A 14,522-nucleotide genomic window follows, 5' to 3' on the forward strand; every position below is an offset into this window, starting at 1 on the left:
CACAGCCGAGGTTTCCGCCCAATTTTTTTCTGTCCACAAAGCTTATTTCCTCTCCACACTTCCAAATCGCATTTTGGACCGCACCAACTTTTTTCCGTTTTCGCCAACTGACACAGCAAAATATTGGGGATAGTACGCATGGAATTTTTGAACATTTCCGGGGAAATTCTTCTCATTTTCAGAAAAATTATGAAAACTGGAGCTTACACAGCAAGTTTTTGTCTCGATGTCCAGTAAAAAAATTGTTGGACCGTCCAGCAATCCGAATTTTGCTGGAAACCAGCAAACATTCTCCGTATTGCGATTTTTTCCAGCACAAGATTTGCATTGCTGAAAAACCAGCAATCGATCTGTCAAAATTGGAACTAGTGTTTTTTCAAGGTAAAATTCTTTTCACGCAAAAATTTTTTCCGATGAGTTGAGTTTTCAGCAATTTATATAGCTGGAAATTTAGCTGGAAAAGCAGCGGGGAAAAACCCCCAAAAAATTTTGCTGTGTATGATAAACAAAGTTTTAAGAAGAACTCAACACACAGCGGAAATCAGCTGTTTAAAATTCATCCGGAATGAGCGGGTTTGTATCAAATTCGTTCTAAGTCATAATGGGAGACCCTCTATAATAATGTTATCTCTTTTTTTTACAAAGATGTTAAATGCTCATTGTAGTTTATGATTCTGTTTAAACTAAGGATCCTTTCTGTAAAATCCATAAATTAGAATCAATATTCGAATATCTGCTAATGCAAACTTCTCCTAATGACGTCTTAAATCAAGTTCTAAATTTTATACGTGCATCATAAAAACGTTTTTAACATTCAGAATTTGCTTTTTTTAATAATATTTGGCCATTTATCTTCTATTTTTTTTTCATTTAAAATATAAGAAAAGATTTTAGTTTTGGCCAAGTTTGTAGAATTTAAAACACATACTGTTTTAGGAAGGGAAATGTATAATTGTGGGTTGAAGAACTGAGAAACATTTTGAGTAGCTGAAAGGAAAAAAAAAACTAAAATTTATGATAATATTTCGATGTTTTGTTTGTTTGTGCTACATCAATTTTTAAAATACTGTGAGTTTTCTGAGGATTCTTTTTTACTGAAAAGTTAAAAAATATATTGATCCAAATGTCACCTCATCGACATTATTTTGGTGATTTTGTGCTGAAGTATGCATTTTAATCATTTAACTTAAATAAAATTTATGACAGTTATCCCTTTCTCCTGTTGTAGACTTTTTTGCTTATTAAAGTCGAAAGTCTTGGCTTCTGTTTCCCAACATTATTTTTCAATGAACTATCACAGCATTAGAACAAACATAAGGTACTCCAAAAAAATTGACCTGGTCTTCCCTAAGACACGATCTGAATCTTAATGAAGTTTTTCGATATTTATTTGAAGAAAAATTATCATTGTAATACATACATTATTCTCTATGCAACTGGCTTAGCGATGAATCATCCCAAAGGATGAAAATACCGAAAAAAAATATGCAACTGTAGCAGTATCACATTGTGCTTGATTTGAATCAATTAAAGCTGACACAAGCTGCCAAATTTGTGTCCAAATCGTTTTATTTCATCACAAAACTTGTCCACGAGCCACCCTTACTCCTTTTCGTTTTTTTTTCTATTGCTTTCTCTTTCTATCGAACAATTCGATACCGGCAATCTTTCCTATCTATCTCTCTTTTACCGTCACCAAAAATCATACTATTTGCGAAGCGCCACGAGCTATATTCTGCATTCAAACGTCATCATTTTCGTGCCGTTCGAAAATAAACATTCATGACCAAAAAAAGACATCGATTTGAGTTTGGTATGATATCATAGCTATATTTCATGTCGCCGATGCCAACATATTGGAAACTCTTCTTTTTCGAATCGCTTTCGTATTCATCTGTTGGAATGTTTTCGATCCTATTAAAGCCTAAAATGGAGCCTATTGAGCACTTGCAAGAAGCTTGAATAAAATTATATCAAGAACAAATTTCACTTTTCATAATTGATTGGCGGCTTCAATTTTTATCATCTGTTTCTAGTTCAGCTTACTCTATTTCTTAAAACTTTTCTTTCTGATTCAATTTCTTCAACATATAAAACTGGACCCTAAATCCAACTAACCATCATCAGGGTACGCATTGTAAAATGGAGCAAAAAGTTCATCAGCAGAACATATTTATAAAAAAAAAACCCTCCAACTAACCAAAACCATATTTGAAAAAAAAATACTGCGAAAATACTACGTAAAAAAGGCAAGTTTTTGCTCGTTCCAATCCCATAATCAACAAAACTGTACCATAAAGCTACGAATTGGAAATCGAAACACATTCCAAATCCTTGATGTGGTTTTAATAATTCGGATGTGAATGCCGCTTTTTGGTTCGTATTTTCGAATATATTCATGTATACTTATATCTGTACGTTTCTTGTTGTGTTACAATTTGAAGTTCATTGTACCCCCGAGATCGAAAGAAAAAAAAAGCCAAACGTGTGACCCAGTGTGGTGTTTCCATTCCAAATTTTGCTTGTTCGGATTGTTTTTTCGTCCTCCAGTTTTCCATATGCGTATATATACACTGTGAATAGCTTGCGAATGATTATGTTGAATATATCCATGCATAACATTTATTGTGTTGTCGGCATTCGACCAGAAACATCAAGAAAAACTCATAATTAATTAAAACCCTGGGAGCGGGTCTTCAGATACATTAAAAAACGAAAATAAAACTTTCGACTCACTTCGCATCCAAATTCACCGAAAGTGCTTTTGCTTGTCACTAGCTTGAAGCTTTTGGACGTTTTGAAATCCACCGAGATTGTTCGTTTTTTTTTCTTTTCTTTCTTAAATTTTGCTTTGGGTGATAGAATAAATTTCAAAAGTGATTACCAACACAGATGACATCTAACTGCCTGGACAACTGTATTCTTGAAAAAAAAATCAATATTTGGAATTTAATTTGTTCCATTTCTTCAGAGTACAAATAACGAAAAATATGTCAATATTCGAACCAAAAAGAATCAAATCCAATAAAAGGGCGGCTGTTCAAATCGGTAGTATGTTGCCTCTAGCTACACTCGTCGACATTGATTTCTTTGATCTGATAGAGTTTATTTGTTCCAAGTCAGAGATATGGATCGCTATTCTGTTTGAAACATTATAAAAAGGCGTAACAGAGCTCGATTTAAATTGAAAAAATAAAAAGGAGGAAGAAAACAGCATATTGGCATCTGAGCTACTATAAAAGTTAACATCGTAAGTAAGGTGTCAATTTATCTGTGTATGGTGCAATCAATTGGTAATAATTAAATGGTTCATTTTAAATAGATTTGACAATATGCTCGATGTAAACGATTTACTGGAGCTACTCCAATATTTATATGCAATGAGTTCCAAAAACTACTTTCTCTTAGTGGCTCCAGAGAGTAAAATTCTAAAGCAGTCGCATTTTTAAATTATGTTTTAATAGAAGCGGGCGATATAAACTTGATCGTTAAACTGCTATAGCAAACCCTTTCAAATTTTATTTTCATTCTTGTTTTAAAGGGCTTGTGACAAGCTCAGTTGGCAAGTCATTTGCCTCCTGAGCCGATGTCTGTGAGTTCGAACCCAAGAGTAAACATCAAACACAGTTGTACCGGATAAGTTTTTCAATAATTTCGCGAATTTCATAAAGATGGTAAAATCTATAATCGAAACAAAAAAAAAATCTTGTTTCAAAACACCAGCAGAAATTGTAAACCCACCACACGCCATTTTAAAAACTGATCGACATCATCACCCTTCAATTTTATTAATTGACAATCCTTACGGAGCATGCAGTATGGAAATAGTTCACCCCGTATCTTGTGAATTAGATTTTATGCACTGTGATACCGATCGTGCGATAGAATCGTTAGCAGAAACAAATTGGATCTCTACTTTTGCCAATCTGGATATCGACAGTGCTCTTTCCATATTCTATGACCACCTTTGGGGTATACTTCGTGAGTGCACCCCTCCCAGACGACCAAACCGACATAAGCCGTTTAAGTTCCCTTGGTGGAACTCAGAACTTCGTAGAAGCCGCAACTTAGTTCGGAAAGCCCGGAATCGTTACTTCAAGGATAAATCTGATCATAACAAGACTATCCTATCTGGTTTAGAAGTTGAGTGCTCAACCCTGCGAAACACTGCCTTTAAACAATACATTTTAAACATCGAACGCAACGTAAAGCAAGATCCATCGAGTTTTTGGAAATTTATGAACAGCCGCCGCCTCAAAAATACGATTCCATTTTCTGTATCGTTTCATGGACGCATCTCGAGTAGCATCAGGGAATCCGCTGATTTATTTTCGGAATTCTTCAGCAGTGTTTATAGCTCGTCTAATCCTGATTGCGCTGATACCTATTTTGGAACTCTACCGAACTACGACGTCAGGCTCCCACAACCTCTATTTACCGATCAGGAAGTGTTAAACGTACTCAGTTCGCTCGATCCATCGAAAGGTCCAGGTCCAGATGGCATTCCATCGTCATTGGTTTCGAGATTAGCTGTATCTCTTGCAACACCGCTTCGTTTAATTTTCAACCGATCAATCTCAGAAGGTGTTTTTCCTAGCCATTGGAAAACCGCTTCTATATCGCCGATTCATAAGTCTGGGAATGCGCATCGTGTGGAGAACTACCGGCCAATTTCAATCCTCTGCTGCTTTTCAAAGGTGCTTGACGTTTTGATGTACGAAAGGCTCTATTCAGCAGCTACTCCGATACTTGCCGAAGTCCAGCACGGTTTTATCCGGAAGAGATCAACGTTGACCAACTTGATGTGCTATGCCAGTGACTTGCATACTGCAACTGATAAAAAACTGCAAGTGGACTCAATATACGTCGACTTTGCCAAGGCCTTCGACAAAGTACCTCATATGGTCGTGATGGAGAAAATAAAACGCTATGGTTTCCCTGAATGGGTAAGCAAATGGTTGCACTCTTACCTGCTTAATCGTCAAGGCTTCGTAAATATCCGTGGAGTTCACTCCACTATGTTTACTATGCCGTCTGGTGTTCCGCAAGGTAGTCACTTAGGACCACTTATTTTCGTGATTTTCATAAACGACTTAGCAACCGTCCTTCAATCGCCAAAACTACTGTTCGCAGATGATTTGAAAATCTACCGGATCGTTGACTCAAGAGTGGACTGCGCTGCCCTCCAAGAAGACATTAACAGACTTCTCGCATGGTGTGGAAAACATGGAATGGAAGTAAACGCTGATAAGTGCAAGTGCATCAGCTTTTTTAGAACCAGAAATTCTTTGGTCTTCGATTACGCTTTTGGTGACACTCCGCTCGAAAGAGTTGTCACAATTAAGGATCTTGGAGTAACCTTTGATCAGAAACTCTCGTTTAATCAGCATATCGCAACAACAACAGCTAAAGCCTTCGCTCTGTTTGGATTCCTGCGACGAAATACTTTGAGCTTTGAGGACCCATACGCTCTCAAGACAGTGTTCTGCTCTTTGGTGCGAAGTGTCTTGGAGTATGCGGCACCAGTTTGGGCACCCTACCACTCTGTCCATATCGAACGAATCGAACGAATTCAGAGAAAATTTCTTCGTTATGCGTTGCGTCAACTGCCATGGAGAGACCCTGTAAGGCTACCACCCTACCCACAAAGGTGTGCTCTTTTGTCTATACCGTCCCTAGGCCAAAGAAGAACATATTTGCAGCGAATGTTTGTATACGACATCCTGACAAACGCTATAGACTGTCCACAATTGCTCCAAAGCTTGAGTTTGCACGCCCCAGCCCGCCGTTTGCGTAATCAAACCACCCTTTGGCTACCTAGAAACAGAACAGTTTTTGGACAAAACCACCCGCTGAATCGATGTTGTCAAGTCTTCAACGATGTTTCACACTTGTTTGACTTCAATGTATCCAAATCAATGTTTAAATGTGCAATACGTAACGTTCCCTAGTTTTAACATAGTTTTAGTTTAAACATAAGTTAATTTTAATATTCGGTCTGTATGGCAGCAGTCAAAGACTTAAATAAATAAATAAATAACCTTTACCTCGTATGTGCATTAAAGTTTTGCAAAGAAATCCCAAACTGATGCCATCTATACCGATCTGTCTGCCGCATTCGACAAGGTGAACCATGATATTGCCATCGGAAAGCTCGCGCGTTTAGGATTTTGTGGATCTCTTATTGGCTGGTTCCGCAGTTACCTTACTGGACGTAAATTGACAGTTCGTACGGGTAACTGTTTTTCCAGGCAGTTCTCAGCTTCATCAGGCGTGCCTCAGGGAAGTCATTTAGGGCCATTAGTATTCCTAATCTACTTCAACGACGTGCTGCAACTCCTCGATGGACCAAAATTGGCGTATGCCGACGACTTGAAACTGTACTACTCTATTAATGGCTCCAAAGATGTGAACTTCCTGCAGAACCAGTTCAACCTCATTGCCTCCTGGTCTGATGCCAATCGCCTACCTTTAAACCGTAATAAATGTGTAGTAACATCATTTTCCCGCAAACGACGCCCGTTCTCAGCCATTTATTTCCTTGGAAACGATGCAATCTCTCGAGCTCAACACGTGAAAGATCTTGGTGTGATCCTCGACGCGCGGCTGAATTTTAAGAATCAAACCAACTATATCGTTGACAAAGCCTCCAGAACGCCTCCTGGGTCTTTTTTTCCGCTTGACGAAGGACTTTAAGGACATCTACTGCCTGAAGAGTCTTTGCTGCAGTCTCGTTCGATCGATTCTCGAATATGCTTCTGCGGTTGGTGCCCATATTATCAAAACGGTTCTGATCGCATCGAAGCCATCCAACGACGTTTTTTGAGGTATGCTCTTCGACACATAAACTTGCAAGACTCTTTTCGATTTCCCAGCTACGAAAGCCGCTGCCGCCTAATCGACATCGACACGGTGCAAGCCCGCAGGACCGCCACTCGTGCTTCTTTCGTCGCTGATCTGCTTACATCAAGAATCGACTCTCCCGCACTTTTGGAAGTTCTTCCACTTAGCGTCTGACCTCGTGGTTTGAGGAATCGGGATCTTCAGATCTTCGTTCCTGTTAGACTAAACAATTACGGGGCCAACTCTGCAATAATTGGCGTCATCAAGACTTTTAACCGCTTCTCAGAGCATTTTGATTTTGACGTTTCGAAGATTGTATTCCGAAGAAGAATTCTTAGTGTTCTAAGTTCAGTGTAGATTTATATTTGTAGTTAGTCTCTTAATTTTTAAATATCATTTGGATCAATATATGATCTGTTGATTTAATAATAATAATATAGATTTTTCTATGGTTTTGTTTTGGCAACCTTGCTCCTGCGAATGATTATTCTATACCTATTATTTTTTTTATAAGATTTTAGTTATATTGAATAGAGCGCTCTACGTTGAGGTCTCGAAGCTCTCTATAAACATTTTAATACATTTTCGAACTTAACATATCACACAAAATACTTGAAAGAATCGGGAAATTGAAACCTATTGCGGATTCAAATTGGTATTTTAAGCTTATTCTGTAATATGACATAGAACCGCATGAAGCAACTGAAACCTGTTAAAAATAACAGGTTATTTTTTTCTTTGTTATTTGTGAAATTTGAGTGAAAAATATTAATATGTAATAAAATATACCGTGATATTACGGGTAACGACCTGTTTTTTTTCACAGAAGATTTATGTCGAACATAAAATTCTTAGAGGGGTTATTTTGTGTTATTCAGGTATTTATTTGATATTTGTTATATTTAGCAGAGAGCTCAACATTTGAGGTCTTGTAGCTCTCTATGCAAACTTCAATCAATTCTCTAATTTAACATTATGGAAGGAATATGGAAATATGGATAGATTTTTTTTTCATTGTAATGATTTATGAAATTGAGTCGAAATGGGCCTAAATTGTGAAATTTGTGTGAAATTTTTAATGAAATCTATCATTATATTGCAGGACTTAATTTTTTATCAGTTTTTTTTTTCTATTTGCAGTACACTTAATTGTTGCTATGTAGTAATTCAAACATACCAAAGCTTGACATTGATTTGTTATTCAATATAATGCTGCCAGCAATCAATGGGTTTGAATTTGTACCTCCGACAAATGAAGAGACAATACTGAACAAATTTACTACAAAAATAAAAAGAAATGTATGAGAAGTTGGCAATTTTGGTATCAATAAGTTTCTGTTTTGCTAATTTGTTTGGCACGGGTCCAAACCTAACCCCACGGCTCAAATAAAGTTTTGAAAACCGAATTTGAATCTCATGCATATTTTACTAAAGACAAAAAAAAGTCCGAATACGATACATTAAATTCAAGGGTCCCTAAACATGTTTTTAGTTTTTTTTTTGATCGAACCTCAAACATTCGGATTCCAAAATCCTTCTCTCGCTTGTATGTATTTCAAGGTTGAAAATTTTCAATGGCTTCCAAAATAATCATACCGTTTGTACATCAAAAGTTTTAAGAATGATGGAACATTAGCAGTTTCACCAGTTATTTTTAAATTTACAAAAACAAGCGATTTTCACTCTACTAAGAAAAAGGGGTAAGTTGCATTGCAACCATTTTTTTTTTGAATAATAGTTCAAATGAAAACGTTTGAAAATTTATATTTTTTGATATACTTTTGAGGTCATAACGCATAAAGCACCAATGGCGGTAATTTTTTATTTTGTTCGAATTAAATTTTCCACTTTTTCTGTCCAAAATGTTTTTAAAAAAAGCATAAGGGTACTGCATACATTCAGGGGTAAAATACTAGACAACAAGTTGTAACCAAGGTTGCCGAAATCACATAAAAATCTGTATTTCCACAGAATTTTTAGCAAATTTTCATCACAGAATATGTGTCACAGAACACAGAATTTTGAAGTTTTCACAGATTTCACAGAATTTTCAAATTTCGAATGGATTTCCGAAATTATAATGTTTTTGGACAGTATCAAATTTAGATTTCTTACTCTGAATTAGAAAAGTATGATAAGATTACTAATGGTAATTAATTTTGCCCAACTAAAACGTGAAAAAGACCCAATTTACCATGATTTTTCTATGAAATTCAAGAAAATAGCATCACAGAAATCCATCACAGAATTTTTGGGTAAAATCACAGAAAGTCAGAATTATTTATCGTAAAAACACAGAATTTTTTTTCGGCAACCTTGGTTGTAACATCTCGTTTTCCTTCTAAAGTTGAAGCCGAAATAAGACAACAAAACTCTTAAAAATCAGCACTGATTTCAATCAATGATATTGTTCATTTTTTTCCAATAAATCTTTGTCCAATCTGTATTTTAGGTGACTACATCCATCTTCTTCAATTTCCGCATTTTTTTTTTACCAAAACTTCTTGTTTGCAGAAAATGGTGGATCTCGCTGTTTCAAATTTAACAAGACTTGGTGATTTTTGTGCCACTAAAACATGTTTTTTCTGTAATTTGAGCTGGCAAAACCTAACAACCCCGTAGAAGAATCACCAGAAGATTCAGTTAAAAGTTACCTCGATTAGTGCAGATCGTAATATGCCTAGTTTTGAAACAAGACTAGGGGAAAGGTTTCCTAAATGGGCCTATCGGGTAAAATGACCCTACGGCCGTTTGACGAAATGGCTGACAAGACATCATATCTAATCAATCCAATACGCTTTGAACATAAGGCCAGGTAGAATTTTATGAATAAACCAACTCAAAAAAATTTAAAAATTCATACAAGGTTTTGATACCTTATGATGTAATATTTTGACTTTTGAAAATTATACGTAAAGAAGCTCAAAACAAAAAGTTGGGTGGTTTTTGTTTCTTATTCAAATGAACCTTATAAGTAAAACAAATTTAAGCTTTTTTGATGGTTTCATAATGATGGGAAAGTGGAATAAGAGAGTGTTTTTGTATGCCCCCATCATGTTTGTAAAATGCCGCTACCCTAAAATAACAGGTTAAATAGAATAAATATATGATTTTAATCATTAAAACTTAAAATCTAAGCTCTAATTAAGATCCTAACAGCAAATCGAAGATCTCAAAACAGATTTGATAAAATTTATCGTAGGAATGAAATTCCTCCATAGGATGGCAACCCTAAATTTTGTTTATTCCATAAAGTTATAAAAGACATAGATTTTTATAAAGCTTCAGCTTTGTCGTGTGGAAGTTATCAGTTTCTAGCATTTCCAATAATATTATACGGAAGTTTTGCCAAAAAACAAAAATTTTACCTAAAACAAAAATAGGCGCGTTTAGCCCGCACTGTTTGAGGTTCGGCAATTTTGACAACAGTTTTAATAAAATCAATTTCTCGAAAACGGAAGCAGATTTCAACAAAAAAATTACTCCAATGTATAGAAAACAGATGTCTGCTCATGTGTATATAGTTTTTGTAAACATATTCGATGTAATATTTGATTAAATCAGTATTCCGCTTAATAGGCGCATATAGCCCACTCCTCCCCTACTCTTTTTGAAAACATCTGAAACTAAAGTTTTCGTAATTTTGTTTTCTAATTTAGTTTTTTCACAGGTACAGAAATTTGCAAAATCATGAAATTTTACGTAAAACAACCAGCAAGTATAAACTTTATTCTGCTAGGGATATTGCCACGATCATAGTTTTTTTCAAAAGTTGTGTCATCAATCAAACTTTTTTTTCTCGCATTGGCTCGACACCGGCTATAAAGTTTACGAGCTCTGGAACTAGCAAGAATGTATTGTTTGACGTTTAGTTTACATGGCTGATTGCTGGGCAACACTTTTCGCCTCTCAGAGACAAATCTGTTGAAAATTTCAGTGATCGGTACTTAGTTTTTCGCTTTTTTATAAATTCAAACGCTGATTTAAGCCTTGATTTCCGTGATGATCTATAACTGTAGTTTCCGAACATGTGCTCATTTAAACACTTGTTTTGAATTTTGTAAAAATTCTTGAATAGAACTAAGTTTTATACTCAACAAATTATATCTGTGAAGTTAGCGTTGAAGTTCAATTTGACGGTGGCTCCACAGAGTGAAGTTGAGCGTGTTTAAGTCAGTATACTTCACTGTAGCATTTTAATTTTTGAGCGATGAGCTTCAAATTTTGATTCACTTAGTGGCTCCAGAGATTGAAAATAATTTATTTCAATAATCGAAATCTAATTTGTGTCGATTTAACATGAACTATAAGTTGAATTATAAGCTCGTTTTTAAAAAAAGAAAACTTGCTTTATCTATCCAACTTTTCGTTTCAATTATTTTATTCAATTTCTACTAAGAATTAATCTCTTCTAAATGCCATAGAAATATTATAATCGTAATAAAAAAAAAACGTCGGTTTGTTGTATACACTGAATGCTACTTATAATTCATGGAATCGGTACAAAATCAAGTATAAATTATTTAAAAAAAATATTTCCACTCTCTGGAGCCACACGGGAATCTTAAATTAATTTAATTTATTTTATTAGAGAGGCTTGATTGGTAGATTCGCTGGAAATCGGAACGGAAATCAAATTTCAAAGCTCATACCAAGTTTACAATGCTTTACAAGGCTACAGATGGGTGATCAAGATTTTTAGAAAACGATCCTTATTTTGAAAGTTGTGACCAGAAGGAAATGTATTTTTTTTATGAAACTTTGAATTTTTAAGACCCCCGAATGCATGCAAATATTTTTTTTTCTTTTATTTAACACAAACTACCCATCGGCAGATCAATCATGGGAAAAAAATCAAAGATATTTTTTCCGTTGGAAAACTTGGTCACCCTTGTGCTACTGTGAAGTATATTAACCTTAATCCACTCTTGAGTGTCAATATGACACTTTGGTGGCTTGAAACTTTATTCGGGTGCATCCAAATAAAAAAAAAATCTTCGAGGGCCCTCAATGAATTCTTTAAATTTTTAATTTTGCATCATAACTTTTTTATGGACGCACCCTGGAAGTCAACAAAAAACTTTCTAATCAGACCTTAAGTGTCAATTTGACAATCTGGGCTTAAAACCACTACATCTCTCTTGTTTCTCAACCGATTTTTACAAAATAACGTAATGTAACTCAAATATATTTCTCAGATATTATTAATCTACAATACTGCAGTTTACCGTTATTCAAAATTGAAGAAAAATACATGCTTCGGAAATAACACTGTAGATCAGCTACGGAATGCTCAAGAAAAAAAAATCACTTAGTATCCGAGTTAGCTTAAGTTAGAAGATATACGTTGCACATACGGATATATTTTTTTAAAATTTTTTTAAGGTCATGACCACAAATTTTTTTTTAAAAAAGTGGTATAAAACCCGTACCTTTCACTAAATCAAAATCGTTTAAGTCACACCAGATAAATTTTGAAAAGAGGATTGGGAAGTTGACATAATTTGGCACGTTTTTGCATTTTAAGATTGTCAAAATATGAAACACAGACATTTTGAAGAATTCACAAAGGTAGCAGTTTTACTAACTTTTTTCCATTTGAACTCTGTTAGATTTTCTTGCACTTCAAATCAACTTTACACTGGATTTTGAGTATATTCACGCAAGATTTTCGTAAAAAAAGCTATACAGTCAATTTCATATCAATTCATTACGACGTTTTCAAAACTACAGATTGTAAAAAACTATTGGCAAACAAGAGAGATAAATATATTGGTTTTAGTCAGGAGTGCCAAATTGACACTCCAGGGACTGGATCGGGTAATTTTTTTTAGGACGGATGAGGGTTAATTGAAACACGATCATCTTCAACTCTCTGGAGCCACCGGTGAAATTCAACTTGGCTACTAATATTATAAGACGAATGTTTTGCCCCATAATTACCAGCTCACTCTTTTCTACGATTGGAAATAAACATTGGATCATTAATTTCTAAAGATTATGGCACAGCTGAGAGTATGGCCACTTCTCTGTAGTTTTCTTCTTTCGAAAGCTAGTTTTATAACCGGAGTGACTCGCGATATTAGCCAAAGCGATGGGAATGATCTTGTAATTAACGATTCATTTAAAAACTGTGTATAGGGCGCCTTATTCGTATACGAATATTTTCCGAAAATAAAATAGAACACGGTAGTGTGAAAAATTGATTTGTTTGGAAGTACTTTTCTTAATGTATATTTATTATTTGCCAACATCCGACCGCTCTAAACCGACTTCTTACAAGAATAAATCATCTCATATCGACAAGAAAAGCCATATTCTATTATTTGCAATTTTTCAGTTCAGTTAAATGTTTTTATTTATTTTATTTAGTTTCCAAACCCACTGAATCTTTTTTTTCTGAACCGGTGTTCCCTTCTTTCTACCGCCCCCTCTCATATCTTTCTTCTCTCCCTCCAACGTTCTGCCTTTTCTCTCTTTCTCTCTATTCCCCAGTGTCTACGGTATCTGTCATACCCCTCGTGAACTATAAACCACAACTTGAGATATTGATGTGATATTTTTACCACCACGTCGTCGTTGTCCGTTGTACCGTTCCATTTTTCTGCTAAACGAATAAACGCAAAAAAAGGTGTGTCCACCAAACCGCGTCCGAACGCCACCTAAATAGTTGTTGTAATTCTTGGCAACTACTAAATTCGATATGTTAAGTTTTAATCCTAAACGAAAACAACCCATCAAACGAACAGCTACTAACCTAAACTACAGATAACCCTACAACGTACTAACAACTAACGAAAACTTGAATAGCGCTTCTACTCCTACCAAATAAATAATCGACATAATGAAAAAGCAATCACTACCAAAGAGTACAAACTAAGCATAAGGTCGTTTTAACAACGGAAAAAAAAGTGTGAGCATCTACCCGGCGACATGTTTCAATGTAATATCGAAATCTGAACCAAACCTATCGATGTTAGTGGATTCGGATCAATGTTAAACGATGTTCTTAGGATAGTCAAAGTCACTCAAACTCACACACATCAACAGTATCCGGACGAAAATTAACAAAAAAAAAAAGAACCTAAAACGAATCTTAAACGGGTCAAAAATTCTAACCCACTCACTAGCTATCTAGTCTGTAAACTATGAATGAAATCTCATCCTACCCTTGAATGAAAACAATAACACGAAACAAATACTGTACGCTAATTTCGGTATGTTCCATTCCTGTCCGTGTTACAAACTTTTTCTCTGTATTTACCTTATCGATGTCATTTTTACTATCTTCCTCTCCACCGTTCAGTTCTTGAAACTTTAACTCTCCTTGAATACTGGCTTCAAATTTTGTGTTTTATTTTGTACTTGTATTTTTTTTTGGATTTGTATTTTTATTTAGTTTGGCTTATTCAGGCAGTTCTTATTTGGCGGTTTGTTTGTGTTCATTTTCGTTTTTGCTTTTGACGGAGCTGTTCCTTCCATGCAGAGCGTTTTCGAAAAGTTATGATAACCTGTAAAATAAAATGTAAATTAAATCATGTTTGGCGGCGGTTGGTATTTCTAGGTTTTGGGTTTTAAGATTTTAATAGGTAGAATTGTTCGTTTTATAGTTTGCACTGCACTGTCATTGTTCTCAGTATTTCCGTTATTGAAACTTAAACTTCGAATTGATTGTATCG

At 35.1% G+C, this 14,522-nt stretch overlaps 2 protein-coding genes across 4 annotated transcripts in view; one reads left to right on the forward strand and one right to left on the reverse strand.

The window, feature by feature from the left end:
- LOC129745353 (uncharacterized) overlaps nt 1–14,522 on the forward strand; it is a 113,214-nt gene that overhangs the window by 85,112 nt on the left and 13,580 nt on the right. The window contains exon 6 of one of the 3 annotated variants that reach the window (XR_008737119.1): nt 13,339–14,060. The exons of 1 other annotated variant lie outside the window; for it this stretch is intronic. The gene's annotated coding sequence lies outside the window, so the exon portion shown is untranslated. Of the gene's footprint in view, nt 1–2,127; nt 2,377–13,338; nt 14,061–14,522 lie in introns of all 3 variants that reach the window. One more of the 3 variants, XR_008737120.1, reaches the window with a different exon arrangement.
- The window catches only part of LOC129745351 (ribonuclease Z, mitochondrial-like), a 28,971-nt gene continuing 28,662 nt past the window's right edge, over nt 14,214–14,522 (reverse strand). The window contains exon 4 of the mRNA XM_055738372.1: nt 14,214–14,354. The gene's annotated coding sequence lies outside the window, so the exon portion shown is untranslated. The remainder of the gene's footprint in view (nt 14,355–14,522) is intronic.

Source organism: Uranotaenia lowii, chromosome 2, assembly GCF_029784155.1.
Source record: "Uranotaenia lowii strain MFRU-FL chromosome 2, ASM2978415v1, whole genome shotgun sequence".
In the NCBI taxonomy this organism is placed as follows: domain Eukaryota; kingdom Metazoa; phylum Arthropoda; class Insecta; order Diptera; family Culicidae; genus Uranotaenia; species Uranotaenia lowii.